The sequence below is a fragment of the Miscanthus floridulus genome, chromosome 14, assembly GCF_019320115.1.
Source record: "Miscanthus floridulus cultivar M001 chromosome 14, ASM1932011v1, whole genome shotgun sequence".
Taxonomy (NCBI): Eukaryota; Viridiplantae; Streptophyta; class Magnoliopsida; order Poales; family Poaceae; genus Miscanthus; species Miscanthus floridulus.
Genome location: NC_089593.1, coordinates 59,538,944 through 59,553,915, shown reverse-complemented (window position 1 = coordinate 59,553,915; position 14,972 = coordinate 59,538,944). Strand labels below are relative to the sequence as shown.

At 48.0% G+C, this 14,972-nt stretch overlaps 2 pseudogenes; one reads left to right on the top strand and one right to left on the bottom strand.

Annotated features, from left to right (window-relative positions):
- The window catches only part of LOC136503516 (uncharacterized), a 60,143-nt pseudogene extending 58,343 nt beyond the window's left edge, over window positions 1–1,800 (bottom strand).
- An 11,960-nt stretch (window positions 1,801–13,760) lies between these two features.
- LOC136503514 (ribonuclease 1-like) lies at window positions 13,761–14,972 on the top strand (annotated as a pseudogene).

The following is a 14,972-nucleotide window of genomic DNA, read 5'->3' as shown; positions in this document are numbered from 1 at the left end:
AGCTCATGTAGAACTTACACCACACAGCATAAGAGAATCAAGTATCAGAAGTCTAGCATCAAAACGGTTTGAAAGTGCCTTTATCAATCTTTCCTGGTAAATTTCAGACCCTAGAAGCAAGTTTTTGCCAAATAGTTAGAGACATGCAGAAAAGCAAACACCAAGAAATTGCCAGCTAGGCATAACAGTGTGTGTAACACAGCTCCGTGACATTATTTTGTCACAACAAAATAAAAAATTCATAAAAATTACCTGGTGGGCCAGATAACAGAATTCGCTGGTCTAAAGGTGAAAGTTTTGGTAAGAATTTCCTAGACTTCTTTTTCATGTGTATGAATGCAGATGATAAGAGTATCTCCTTTGTGCTCTCAATGCACGAAACGAGCACAGATTAATAAAAAAGGTGGTATATAGGAAAAGAAAGACACAGGCTGAACTATTTAGGACCAAGCCACCAAAACTATAGCAAAGGATAGATTGCTTTGGCCAAATTATTTTGGCAAAATACTGAAATCTGATCAACAAACAGAAAAAGAAAAAGTTCAGAGAAAAACTGGAAGATAACAGAGCTCTTAATGAAAATACACAAGACTGTATAATCTAGAACTAGCATATTACCTGAGATAATATGGGAAATTATCAAAGGTTACGTCAATATCCTTTGGGCTCAGAATCTCTTGTTTCAGTCCATCCTTAAAAGCTTGCCATCCGCTCGGAGGCAAAGAAGCTGATGGACTAGACCTGATGCAATCGCTCTGATTTTCAAGAGCTTCAAAATTCACCCAGTCAAGTCAACCTCAATTAAAGTTGGTCCTACAATATCCAAACTGATCATACGTTATTAATTGTAATCTTACCAGATCCGACTACCCTCTGGTTATTCTCTCCAGCCGATCCAGCAGTAACTCCAGCCGACCCAGCAGTCCTAAAAACCATTATGATCCCTAGGAAAGAGAAACGATAACAGTACAACTTTCGGAATAATCCTAATACTCCAATCAAGGAATTCCTCCGGACCAAGAAACCACTGATACCTAACGGATTCCAAAAACATTCAAGAAACTGCACAGAATGTGGACACTGTTCTGCACCAGCAACCAGAAGTGCAGAACACGTGGACTTGATGCAAGGCGCTAAAAGTAAAAGCTAGAACCCCAAGACCACGAACAAACAAATTGTGCAAATGCCGTACAGGTTCCCGAATCATCAAGGAGCGATGCACAGAATGCAAGTATGCTCCGAAATGGCACAAACGCAGACGACCAAACGGCAAGAACCGTCAAGAAACCGCTTCAGACCAAGAATCCAGGGAAGAACCACCAGGAACACACTAAGAGCACAATACGGAATGTCGAGAGTCAAACCCCACACACCCACGCACCTGCGACTGCGAGCGCTGCGAAAGCAGCTTCGCCCACGGTACGGGGCCCGAGCGCGTCCCCGCCGCCGGCGCCGCCCCAGCTTCGGGCGCGGAGGCCTCCGACGCCTTCTTCGCCTGCGATTCCAGTCCACGTCAGCTCCATCCAACCAATACCGTATTCCCGCTTTGCACTTTGTGGAGGAGGTCAGGAGGAGGAGGAGCTCGAGTTCACCTTGCCGCGCTTGGTCGGCGAGAGCAGCAGGGAGGACGATGCCGCCGGGCGCTTCGCGCCGCGGCCGCGCTTCCCTCCACCTCTCCCTCCGCTGCGAGTCGTCACCATGGCGGCCGGCCGGCGACGAGGGCGGGGGTTCGTTTCGCTTTCCGGCTTTCCGCAAAAGGCAAGGGAACGGAATGGAAGCCGAAGCAGAGGCCTCCGTGGATTCGCCTTCTGCTTTTTTTATGGGGGAAAAATGGAAAGATGGCGGAGCCTGTGGGGTTTTATTGAGAGCTATTGGCCCACCTGTCAGCTTCGTGTACGTCGCAAGCTTTCGCTTTCTTTAGGCCTTGTTTAGTTTTTTCAAAAAGTGTCACAGTAGTCATCACATCAAATCTTTCAATACGTGCATGGAGCATTAAATGTAGACGAAAAAAAACTAATTGCACAGTTTGGTTGAAAATCGCGAGACGAACGTTTTGAGCCTAATTAGTCCATGATTGAATACTAATTGCTAAATAAAAATGAAAGTGCTACAATAACCAAATTTCTAAATTTCACCCAACTAAACAAGGCCTAAGAGGGGATACCGGATACGGATTGGATCCTCTGTTCGTGTTTGTGAGTTTGTGACCCTTTTTGTGGTAGTTTTTTTTCAAACTTTTGTGGTAGTTTGCAACTAGTGTACTTCCCATTATTTATCAAAGCCCGGCATTTGACCAATTTGAACCTTTTGGCCATGTGCACACTTAACACTTTTTTTTGGAAGGGTGATGGTAGCGTCCGGACTTGCGACGCCCAGGATATTTTTCGGACGCAGCTCCCCACCAGCCAACTGTTAAACAATTCCACCAACCGTGGACGAATGTCGTGGCCCACCAATGGAAGTCCGATCTTAGGCTGCTCGAAGTGGTATCCCTCTGCCCTGCCCTCGTAACAGAGAAGGGGAGAGCGTGCACTCGCATCCGCGCAGCCATCCCCCTGCACGCACCGGCCCTCTCCGCGGTCTGAGAAGGATGCAAGGCGGCAAAAGGCGAGGAGGAGACATTGAGATGAGGCAGTAGAAGAGGAGGGAGATGCAACACCCGATCTACTTTCAAAACTTCTAGATGCAACACTTGCAACATACGTACGAAGACAGATGAAAAACTTAAAACATGTGTTTGAAACATTTGCAAAAACACTTGAAAAGACACTCGAAACCATTGTAAACATACATAACATCTAGATAAAACACTTGCAACATATATATGAAATGTATGCAACATCTAGATAAAACAAATGAAACATTGAGAACGGACATTTGCATCATACGTGTACAAACATTGCAACATATGCAATATCCCGATCTGTTTTTGCAACATCCATATAAAACACTTGCAACATACCTCTAAAACATCTGCAACACTCGAAATAGATGCTTCCATCATGCGCTTTCAAGTGCAACATCTACTTGCTACTTATGAAATGGAGGCTTGCCATCGTGTGGAGTTCACCGGAGGCAGCCGCGCCGTCTCCACCATCGACTAGCACCACCATCGACCAGATCGGCGACGCAGTCTCCACGACCACCGGATCTCTCGCCGCGCAGTGGATTTGGTGGAAGGAGTAGCGAGGCAGAGTAGGGCGGAGGCGCGTGGAGCGCAATGTGGGCGAGTGGCCACCCTGCGGTGGGGTTACGCCGCACGGCTGGGGCACTACAGGGCCAGCCGTGCGCAGCGCGCGGAGGTAGCCACACTTTGCGCCTCCCGCTGCGCCGCTGAAAGGTCCTAATATGGCTAAAGGGGGTGAATAGCATATTTAAAAACTCTACAAAGCACTAGAGCAATTGATTAGTATGACAAACAGCGTAATGCAATTTTGCTCTAGCTCTACAAGGGTTGCAAGCCACCTATCCAACAATTCTAGTTGTTATGATCACTATGCACACAAGAGACTAAGTTGCTACTCACTAAGAGCTCTCAAATTTGCTACACTAAAGAGCTCCACTAGGTGTACTTAAACTAGCAAGCAAAAAGCTCTCAAAACTAATTACACTAAAGAGCTTGTTACAACTAGTTTGCAAGTAAGTAAAGAAGTGAGTGAAAAGCTTATACCACCATGGAGAGGAATAAACCAATCACAATATGAATGCCAATACAATCACCGGGAGAATACCAATGGGCAAGAGACAATCAATTTTTCTTCCGAGGTTCACGTGCTTACCGGCATGCTAGTCCCCGTTGTGTCGACCAACACTTGGTGGTTCGGCAGCTAAGAGGTGTTGCACGAACCTTGTCCACACAATTGGACACCGCAAGAATCTACCCACAGCCACATGTGAGGAAACTCAATGACACAAGCAATTTACTAGAGTTACCTTTCGGCGCTCCACTGGAGAAGGTATAAGACCCCTCACAATCACCAGGAGACGGCCACGAACAATCATCAACTCGTGCCGATGATCCTTCACTGCTCCAAACCATCTAGGTGGCAGCAACCACCAAGAGTAACAAGAAATCCGCAGCCACAACGATCCCCAAGTGCCACTAGATGCAATCATTCAAGCAAATGCACTCGGAATCACTCTTAATCTCACTATGATGATGAATCAATGATGAAGATGAGTGGGAGGTGTTTGCTTAAGCTCACAAGGATGTCAAGTATGTCAAAGTGCCAAGAGGGTGAGCCCCAAGCCGGCCAAGGTCTATTTATAGACCCCCATAAAAAATCCAACCGTTACTCTCCTTGGGGCTGACCGGACTCTGCGACTGGACTCACCTTAGAGTCCAGTCAGGTGCGTCCGGTCGCACCTGCCGACCAGCCACAGCACGCCACGTCGCCTCCATTCAAATTTGACCGTTGCCGCCCACGCGCTCACGAGTCAGTCATGCACCAGACGCGCCTCTGCCCATGACCGGACGCCAGCCACTTCAGGGTCCGGTCGAGTATAGAGAGCATCCAGAGCGTGTTTTTCACGACCGGTCCTTCACAACTATATGAATCTTCTTTGGAGATTCTTCTTCGGAGATGCATTATACGTGTCAACTTGCACAAAATCTTCTCAAATTTTTATCACATCCTCCACATATGATATCATGATATCTTGACAAGTTTCATGATTTTCGGACTTCGTTTGCTTTTTATACAATTTAAAAACAATTCGCCCGCAAGTTTGTGGTCATGTTTCGTGAACAAGATGTTCAAAATTTCTGGTCTGTTCCTGGATACGGCCTCACATTAGAGTCAATAACATGAATATCATTTTTCCATTCATTTTTTTCCATTATTCGAATGACTTGCAGTTCAAATTTGACTTATCCAAAAAAATTCAATTAAATGAAATAAATTAAAGAAATATATCAAAAAGACCGAGAAATGTGCCAAATTTGAACATGTAGTTCAAGGTACTGTAGGAGCACAGTAGAAAAAGTTTAGGGGCAAGAAGAAAAAATAAATAAAAAAGTTTGATGAGTGTCAAGAAATGACACTCGGCAAAGACCGGCTTTGCCGAGTGTCACCCTGGTGACACTCGGCAAAGGGTATTTTTCTTTTTTTTAAATAGAACCTTTGCCGAGTGCCGGATCGCGGGTACTCGGCAAAGGCCCTAATCGAAATCCCCCGCGCCTGAGGGCAACTCACACACGCACACACCCCGCCGGAGCCCGCCCTCGTCCCGCGCCGCCGCCGCCCCTGCCGGAGCCCGCCCTTGCCCCGCGTCGCCGCCGTCCCCGCCAGAGCCTGCCCTCGTCCCACGCTACCACTGCCCCATGACCCCGCCCGCGAGCCCATGCCGCCGCGCGCCGCTGGAGGAGGAGAAGGAGGCCACCGGAGGAGGAGGAGGAGAAGGAGAAGGAGGAGGTGCCTCGGCCCCTCGGCCCGGCGATCGCCTGCCCCCGTGGCTGTTGCCGCCGTCGTCCCCGCCCCCTGCGCCTGCCGTTCCCACCCGACCCAAAGCTCGGCACCCTGTCCCCGTCGGCGCACGATGTATGCCCTCGCTTCCCTTCCTCTCCCTTCCTATTGTGGCTATGGCTGTGGCTGTGGCTGTGGTTGTGTTTGTGTTTGTGGTGGTGGGGGCGGTGGCGGTGGTGGTGTGGTTGTGGTGGTGGTTGTGGTTGTGGTGTGGCAGTGGCGGTGGCGGTGGCGGTGGCGGTGGTGGTGGCGGTGGTGTGGCGGTGGCGGTGGTGGTGCGGTTTCGATGGTGGTGTGGTGGTGGTGGTGTGGTGGTCGTGGCGGTGGTGTAGTAGTAGTCAGCCATCGTACCGTTGTTTGTTCCCTTGATATGTGGTTGTCGACCATCGTGCTGTTGTTTCTTGCAGGTTTTGGAAACCTCACCGTGTAGAGGAGGTGCTGCCAAAATTTTCAAATTGACAGTATTATGTTTCTTTTTTTGCAAAGAAGAGCCCGTACGAGCCGAGCCAGAGTACCCTGATCGTCTTCCTCGTCGCTATGGGTCTGCCTACACCGCGTCGTCTCGCCACTGCACCGACCCGCCACGGCCCCGCTAGCCTGACTCCACCGCCACCCAAGGTATAACCTCTCTTTCCGTATCATGGTTGTAGATCACATAACCCAGTTAGGCGTCTCCCATTTGAAAGAGATACGGTTGGAAGTATGTAGATCTTTGCATATATATAACCGTATCTGTTTTAAATTGTCCACGTTTTTAGACAGCCCGCGAATGCGTAGATGGGTTAGTTTCCATGGTCTGCTCCGATCCGAGATAGAGTTTCGACATCATCTCCCTGTTGTTCTCCAGATACATACTCTCCCTACCAGGACGTGTATCTGTAGAACAGCAGGTAGGTGCTGCCAAAATTCTATCTCGAATAGGAGTAGAGCATGGAAACTAACCTCATATATGCATCATCGGGTGGGATTAGGACCTATCCTCACCTATTAGATAGTAGGAACACTATATAGATACAATTGATGGTTATATTACTCGCTGATATATATGTTAGAGGATGGATGACCGTGAGTGGATGTACATGGGCCGCTCAAGTCAGGGTCAATTCACCGATGAATGGGTGGACAAGACCGATGCTTTCTTGGACCTAGCATTTGGCGAGGCTGCTAAAGGAGTGAGTCAAGTTTTGTGTCCCTACAGAAATGTGCTGATAGGAAAAGACAAAACAAGGAGAACATGGGTAAACATCTTTTGAAGAATGGATTTACGCCTGACTATACCCGGTGGGTCCACCATGGTGAAGCCCATCGTATGAGAGAGGAGGTGGTGAGACCACGTGTCGAGGATTATGATGCTGATGCCGGGGTAGGAGACATGTTAAATGACTTTCTTGAAGCATAGTTCGTTGAACGACGTACAGAGGAGGAGATGGAGGCAACCGCAAAGGTGTTCTATGACATGATGTCTTCAGAATAGAAACCCCTTCACGGTCAGACAACGGTTTCTCAACTGGATGCCATTGGACGCGTAATGGCATTCAAGTCCCAGTTTAGCCTGAGTTGAGACGCCTTCGATGGTATGTTGGTTGTTATTGGCAGCCTGCTTCCGGAGGGTCACATTCTGCCAAAGAGCATGTACGAGTCACAGAAACTCCTTAGTGCACTTAAGATGCCGTATGAGTAGATACATGCTTGTCCGAAGGGGTGCATCCTATTTAGGAAAGAACACGCGGATGCAAATTACTGTCCAAAGTGTGAATCCTCTAGGTTCCTAGAGGTAGACTCTGGTGATGGCCAAAAGAGGTAGCTTTCTGTCCCCGTGAAAATCCTACGGTACCTTCCATTCCTACCAAGGATCCAACGGCTATACATGACCGAGGAATCCATGAAACAGATGACATGGCACAAAAAGGGCAAATGATACAATGCTGACAAGCTAGTACATCCATCCGATGGTGAAGCATGGACCCGCTTTGATGACATTCATCATGACAAAGCTAAAGATGCTCGTAATGTACGTGTTGCGCTGGCAACAGATGGGTTCAATCCTTATGGAATGATGGCTGACCCATACACATGTTGGCCCGTATTCGTTATCCCCCTCAATCTCCCCCGACGTATGCTTTCAACGATAGAGCGTATTCTTGTCATTGATAATTCCTGGACACCCGGGGAATAATATGGGTGTGTTCATGGAGCCTGTGTTTGATGAATTGGTCCGTGCTTGGGAGGAAGGGGTATGGACATATGACCGAGCTACAAAGACAAACTTCAAAATGTATGTTTGGTACCACTACTCCCTGCATGACTTCCTAGCGTATGGGATATTCTGCGCATCGTGTGTTCACGGGAAGTTCCCATGCCCAGTATGCAAGAAAGGTCTGAGGTTCATTTGGTTGCAGAAGGGTGGCAAGTATTTGTCGTTCGATAAACATTGACAATTCCTCCCTCTTGATTATGCATTCAGACAAGACATCAAGAACTTCACGAAAGGTGTCATAGTGACAGACCCTGCACTACAGATGATGACTGGTGCCGAGGTTCATGCTCAGATAGATGCTCTCGTGGTCAATCAAGTAGAAGGTGGTTTTGTGGGATATGGTGAGCAACATATGTGGACTCATAAGTCGGGCTTGATGAGGCTCTCCTATTTTGATGATCTTCTTCTACCACATAACATTGATGTAATGCACACTGAAAAGAATGTCGTCGAGACACTTTGGGCAACAATCATGGACATTCCTGATAAGTCCAAGGACAACATTAAGGCTAGAGTGGACCTGGCAACGTTATGCGATAGACCAAAGCAAGAGATGTAGCCTCCTAGAGGCGGCAAGACATGGAGAAGGCCTAAGGCCGAATTCATCTTGACTAGGAAACAAAGGAGGGATGTAATGGATCTAGACGTTAATGTTCCCTGATGGGTATGCAGCGAATCTGAGGAGGGAAGTGAACTTATCTACTCTGCGAGCCTTAGGGATGAAGAGTCATGACTACCACATATGGATTGAGCGGCTTCTTCTAGCTATGGTTCGAGGCTATGTCCCTGAGCATGTCTGGCTAGTGCTGGCAGAGTTGAGCTATTTCTTCCGCTAGCTTTGTGCCAAGGAGTTATCTCGGACTGTGATTGATGACTTGGAAAAAGTGGCACCTGTGTTGCTCTGTAAGTTGGAGAAGATCTTTCCACCCGGCTTCTTCAATCTGATGCAGCATTTGATTTTGCACCTCCCGTATGAGGCATGAATGGGGGGCCCGTGCAGGCCCGTTGATGCTATCCAATCGAGAGATGTATAAAGGTTCTTCGAAAAAATGTAGAAATAAAGGCAAAATTGAGGCTTCCATTGCAGAGGCATTCATTCTGGAGGAGGTGTCAAACTTCACAACAACATACTACGCTGAGAACCTTCCTAGCGTGCATAATCCACTCCCTCGTTACAATGCTGGCGAAAATGAATCGAACATCAGCCTTTTCCGAGGGCAACTCGGAAGCGCAAGTGCATTAACCACCAAGAACTTAAAACCTGAAGAGTGGCGCAGTGTCATGCTATATGTGTTGACCAACCTTGACGAAGTGGAGCCGTACGTGGGGTAAGTTCTCAACGAGCTTGTTCAATACGTCGTCACTATTCTGCATCCAACCCCCTTGTTTCTCCTTGGCACAGGGAATATCTTCATCAATTCTGGCATCGATCAAGGGATCCTACCCCGCAGGAATCTGATACCCTTCTTAGACAGGGTGCAGGAAATGGGAGACCCGATTTCATTTCTTGGTTCAAAAAGAAGGTACCGTCCAATTTAGCTCGTACTTAGTTTGACATTCCAAGCTGCTCGTACATGCGAATAATATAACGATCTATCCTGCTCGAGCTTGCAGGGCCAAACCGATGCATCCATGAGTGCCGAGTTAAGACGTACAGGTTGCCGATGGCTTTTCCTATAGGGTCAGGTCATTTATCAGTTATGACGTGAATGGATATCGCTTTCACACAGCAAGGTACGAGCAGAGTCGGCCCAGTCAAAGAACCACAAGTATCATAGTTTTTACGCCCGGCCAAGATGGGGTCGAGTATTATGGAATAATTGAAGAAATATACGAACTCAACTTTCATGGTTGTAAACCTCTTAATCCTGTCATATTCAAATGCCATTGGTTTGATCCTGAAGTAACGAGACGAACTTGGGACCGTCTTGGGGTAGTCGAAATTCAACAGGATTCCATCTTAGCAGGAGACGATGTCTATATTGTGGCCCAACAGGCCACGCAGGTTTATTATCTCTCATATGCGTGCCAAACCAAAGAGCATCTTAAGGGTTGGGATATTGTGCACAAGGTATCGCCACACGGTAAACTACCTGTCCCAGACGATGAAAATTATAACTTCAACCCAAACACATATGACGGAGAGTTCTTTCAAGAAGAGGGGCTAGAAGGGAGGTTTGAGATAGACTTAACCAAAGTGATCAGAATGGAAGTAGACAATGAAAAGGTTGATGACGAGGACGCTGGAGATGAGGTGCAAAATGTGAAGGACTTACAAATTCTTGAGCGATTATGTTTAGACAATGACAATGATGACAACATTGCTCCTTCGGATAGTGTTGATTATTTCGACATGGTTGATAGTGATGATGAGACTTATGATCCAGCTAATCCCAATCATAAAGATTATTTCTAATACATGTAATACTATGTTATTTTGTAATTATGTTTTGTTTATTTTGTAAGAATGTAATTATGTTATTTCTAATACAACATTGTTTATTCTTTTTAATTATAGGTGATTGAACAAAGATGGTGGGCGACCGTCAGAGGAGGGTGAACTCGATTTACCAAAGAACACACCCTGCAGCGCCCGCTGAAGATGAGGACCGGTTGGAGAGGAGGAGGAGGAGGAGGAGGAGGAGGAGGAGGAGGAGCCGCAGGAGGGAGCCGTCGCCTACCGCCATGCCATGTGAGGAGGGCGAGCAGGTGACGCCCGGGGACGAGGAGGAGGAGGTTTGACAGACGGACGACGAGGTGGCGCATGAGGACGATGAGGAGGAGGCGGCCGCAGTGGGTTCCGCTTCCTCTGGTTCATCGAGTGTCTACTTGCGAGGTCCCATGAGCCTCCCTCATCGACCGATATCTCCTCACAGACGCTCGCTGATTCGACGTGATGGGGAAAAGTAAGTAACTTAAGATGTTATCACTACTTCATATGATATGTTGGAAATCACAATAGAAACTAATAATGTTTCTTAATCACTTGGGTAGGAGTTGGACGATTGTAGAGTCTGCAGGTTGTCACACACGCAGTGTCAATGGCATCCTGGGTCTTTTGTGCAAGGAACACTTTCCTGGCCTGGTTGAGTTCGCCGGGAAGACGGAGTCGGCCTACACGTTTGACCACTACGCCGTCGCCGACAATGCTAGAGACCTTGTTGGCAGGCAATTCCCTAACAAGGCGGAGCGGGTGAAGGCCGAGCTGTGGGTAAGACTTTCTCTCACTACATTGCTCAATACATCGCATTCATTGGACATTCTTGAAATATTGAATGGATACATCGCGTCTATATGCAGGATTTCTTCAGATGCCAGGCGGAATTTAGGACAGGGCGGCTTTGGTGGCTACAAAAGGATGTAAAAAAGTCATGAAGGACCTGCATTACGAGGCACGCATCTAGGCCGTCATAACATACAACGCGGTGTTCCTTGGAACGAAGGTCACCAAAGCTGACGCAAGAAAGATAACGCTGACCAAGGAACAGTACCTGGAGGTAAATATAGTCAAACATTAATACTGATTTCTTCTGAGCTTAGGTAGGCTTAATTTGATCTTCTTATATGTCATACTTGATGACATGTAGGTGATTTCGTGCTGGTGCGCCGCGCATCCCCAGTGCTGGGAGATGATGGTGGACAAGTGGTGCGCCCCCGAGTGTCTGGAGACGCACAACGTTTGCCGGGAGCGATGTTTGATGATGCCAGGTGTACCACACCATTAAGGCAGCCGCAGCCTCAGCGGATACGCACAAACATGGATACGTGAATTCATTTATTTATTCTAACGCTCAATTCTGCATGATTTCTAACCATCTTACTGTTTTTCTCGCAGTCGTCGTCACATGGTAGCCGGACTTGCTCCAACTTCAAGGCATGGTCTTTGGCCCACAAGGGCAAGGCGATGTCCGACGTCGACTATAACCCGGAGGACCCGCCCGAGGCGTACAGCAACACCACCGTCCACAGCCGCCTCAGTCAATACACTGAGATGGCAAGGATGGTCCATGGGCCAGAGTACGATCCGAGCACCGAGGACCTTGATGGAGAAGTCATCATGAGGGTGGGAGGAGGCAAGAAGCATGGGCGGTACTGGCTTGGCGATGGCGCAATTGACACGGCTGCTACTCCCACTCTCTCCCAGATCCGAGCAAGGAGCACGAGTGCAAGCCCGGCCATACGCCCACGGCCGGACACTGCACAGCACCGGGTCGACGCACTCCAGGTTATTCCTGTTTTATTCATCGTTCATTGATTTTTACATACCTTAGTTTTGCCTTATTGTAACATTGGGGTGAAATATTGTAGGCCCAGCTGCAAGAAGAAATGAGGATACAGGAGGAGATGTAGGCGACGATGCAGGCCGATCGGCAAAGGATGGAGGCTATGGCGGTCGAGCGGGAGGCCGAGCAACGGAGGATGGCGGAGATTCTTCAGTACATGCAAAGTCTTGGCGCCGCTACAGGTGTAGCTCCACCGCCTACGCTATTCGCTCCACCTCCACCTCCTCATGCAACTACTCCTGTGAGTATGAATATTTTACTTTGTATGTTCATGCTTAGGGTCAAACCACAACACTACTTGGAACCTAGTGCAACATTGATGGTATATATTTATCTTGTCTCACACATGCAACTACTCATGCAACATTGATGGTATATATTTATCTTGTCTCTCACACATGCAATCTCTTCTCCTTTGTGCAGAATCAATCGACGTCATCGAATAGCGTGCCTCATCCTCCCGCTAGGTCGCCGGGATCGTATGTTGGGCTGACTCCACCCGGACAGTCGCCATGATTTACTTATGGTTGGTTCTTATGCACTTGTGGTTTATTTTGGACAACTGTGATGCACTTGTGGTTGGACTTGTGATGGGCTTGTGAGATATGTGATATATATTTTGATATATGTGGTGTTTGTGATATATATGGGATGTTTGTGATATATGTGGGATGTTTGTGATATATATGGGATGTTTGAGATATATGTGATATATGTATGATGTTTGTTTAGATGGAATGTAAAAAAACAATAAAAGACTGTTTTTGGTCACTTTGTCGAGTGTCATGACCAAGACACTCGGCAAAGTGACCAAAACTGGGCACCTGGGAACAGGGTTTGCCGAGTGTCATGGCCATGACACTCGGCAAAGCGGGACAGTTTGCCGAGTGCCAAGCTCACGGCACTCGGCAAAGTGGGCGAGTTTGCCGAGTGCCAAGCGCATGGCACTCGGCAAACCTGTCGTTACTGCCTCCGTCGCCGTCACGGCGACTTTTCTTTGCCGAGTGTCAAACCGACACTCGGTAAAATCTTTGTCGAGTGCCCGATAAATGACACTCGGCAAATCGCCCTTTGCCGACAATTTTTTTGTCGAGTGCGCTTTGCCGAGTGTGGCACTCGGCAAAGCCTTTGCCGAGTGTAAACTGATCTTTGCCGAGTGCCCCTGGCACTAGGCAAATCGGCTGTTTCCAGTAGTGAGCAGGAGTTAGTATAAGGTAGGGGTTAGTATCGTGTTTTATTTTTTCTTTTCTTTAATTCATTTATTCAACCTTCGAGTTAACAGTGTCTAGAACATGGATGAATAGGGGCTTTAGATTCAAAAACAATAATAAAATCATAAAGTTAAAAAATGAACACCAATCTTTTCTTTGGTCACTCCTTACTGTCATCTTTGATTTAAACTAGTATTCACATTAATAAGCCCCATGATAAGGTTTACTCACTCCATTCTCTTGTAAATGGCACAACTTAACATGACACGTTCTCTCAAATTACACTTTTACCATCTATTTATTTTTTATTTTTATTATTTATACTTATAAACTTATGATAATTGGATAGTTGATTTAATTACAAATCTAACTATATCAAGTTTGTGTTGTAATAATTTAAAATTGTTATTCAAATTATCGGTCAAAGATCTTGAAGTTTGAATCTTTACATGCGTCATGGGTGTGTATCATCACATCACACTGTAAAAGAGCGAATCTTTTTGATTGAGCTCTCCCTCTATAATAACCGTTCGATCTAGACGTTATGCTATATGAGTCTTCCGTCATCCGTAATCTTACATGTAAGATGTAAGACTCCTAGCGCGATGCGTAAAGAAAAGATTTGGATTGATTCATGAGTCCTCGTCCGTCACATATGCCAAGCTTGTGATCGCCTTCTTGTGTTGTTCTCTCTCCTCGCCGTCTCCTCCACCGCGGAGAAGTTTGATTTCTTCTACCTTGTTCAACAGGTGATGCATGTCGTGACCGGAGATCGATCGGCCGCCTGACCGCCTCTGATGAATTTAATCTAGCGATCAACGACGAATCTAATGAATCTAACGTGTGTTCCTTGTTGATGCATGCAGTGGCCGGGCTCGTTCTGCGACACGCGGCAGGGCTGCTGCTTCCCGGATGACACGAAGCCGGCGGCGGCGTTCGGCATCCACGGGCTGTGGCCAAACTACGCCGTGGCCGCCAGGGCCTCGCTCGCGCGATGCTCGGCGGCGATGCCTTCCTCTCCATGGTGGGGCGGCGGGGCAAGTGCTGGCCGGAGTACTACTACGACGGCAACGAGCTGAGCCCGTGGGAGATCCGGGACCTGGTGGCGTCGCTGGACCGGAGCTGGCCGACGCTGTCATGCAAGAACCGACGCAGCTTCGAGTTCTGGAGCTACGAGTGGAAGAAGCACGGCACCTGCTCCAACCTGGAGCCGCAAGACTACTTCGCGCGCGCGCTGGCGTTCAAGGCCAGGCACGACCGGGCGGCGATCCTCGCGGACGCCGGGATCGTGCCTTCGGACACCGAGACGTACCCGGTGAGCAGCGTCAGGGACGCCATCGCGCAGGGCACCGGGTTCGTGCCCAACCTGGAGTGCAACCGCGACGCGGACGGCGAGGCGCAGCTGTTCCAGGTGTACCAGTGCGTGGACCGGGACGCCAAGGACCTCATCGACTGCCCGCTCGCCATGCCTACCAAGTGCACCGACCGGGTCAACTGGTCAAGTTGCCTGTCTTCTGATTCCCAGTTTATGGCTGTCGTTTGTAATTGTAAAACGCATGCAGATCGATCGGTACATGCATGTGTGCGTATGTGATTTTGAAAGCGGGTTCGAATAATGTGTTTACCTTTGCAATTAATTGGAGATATGTTTATGTAATATCGAAATTTAAGGTCTTTTTTTTGCTAGGATGGTCTAGCTATGGCTGTTTTAGGTCAACCTCCTTCGGCACTCGATAGAAGCGCATTATCTGTATGA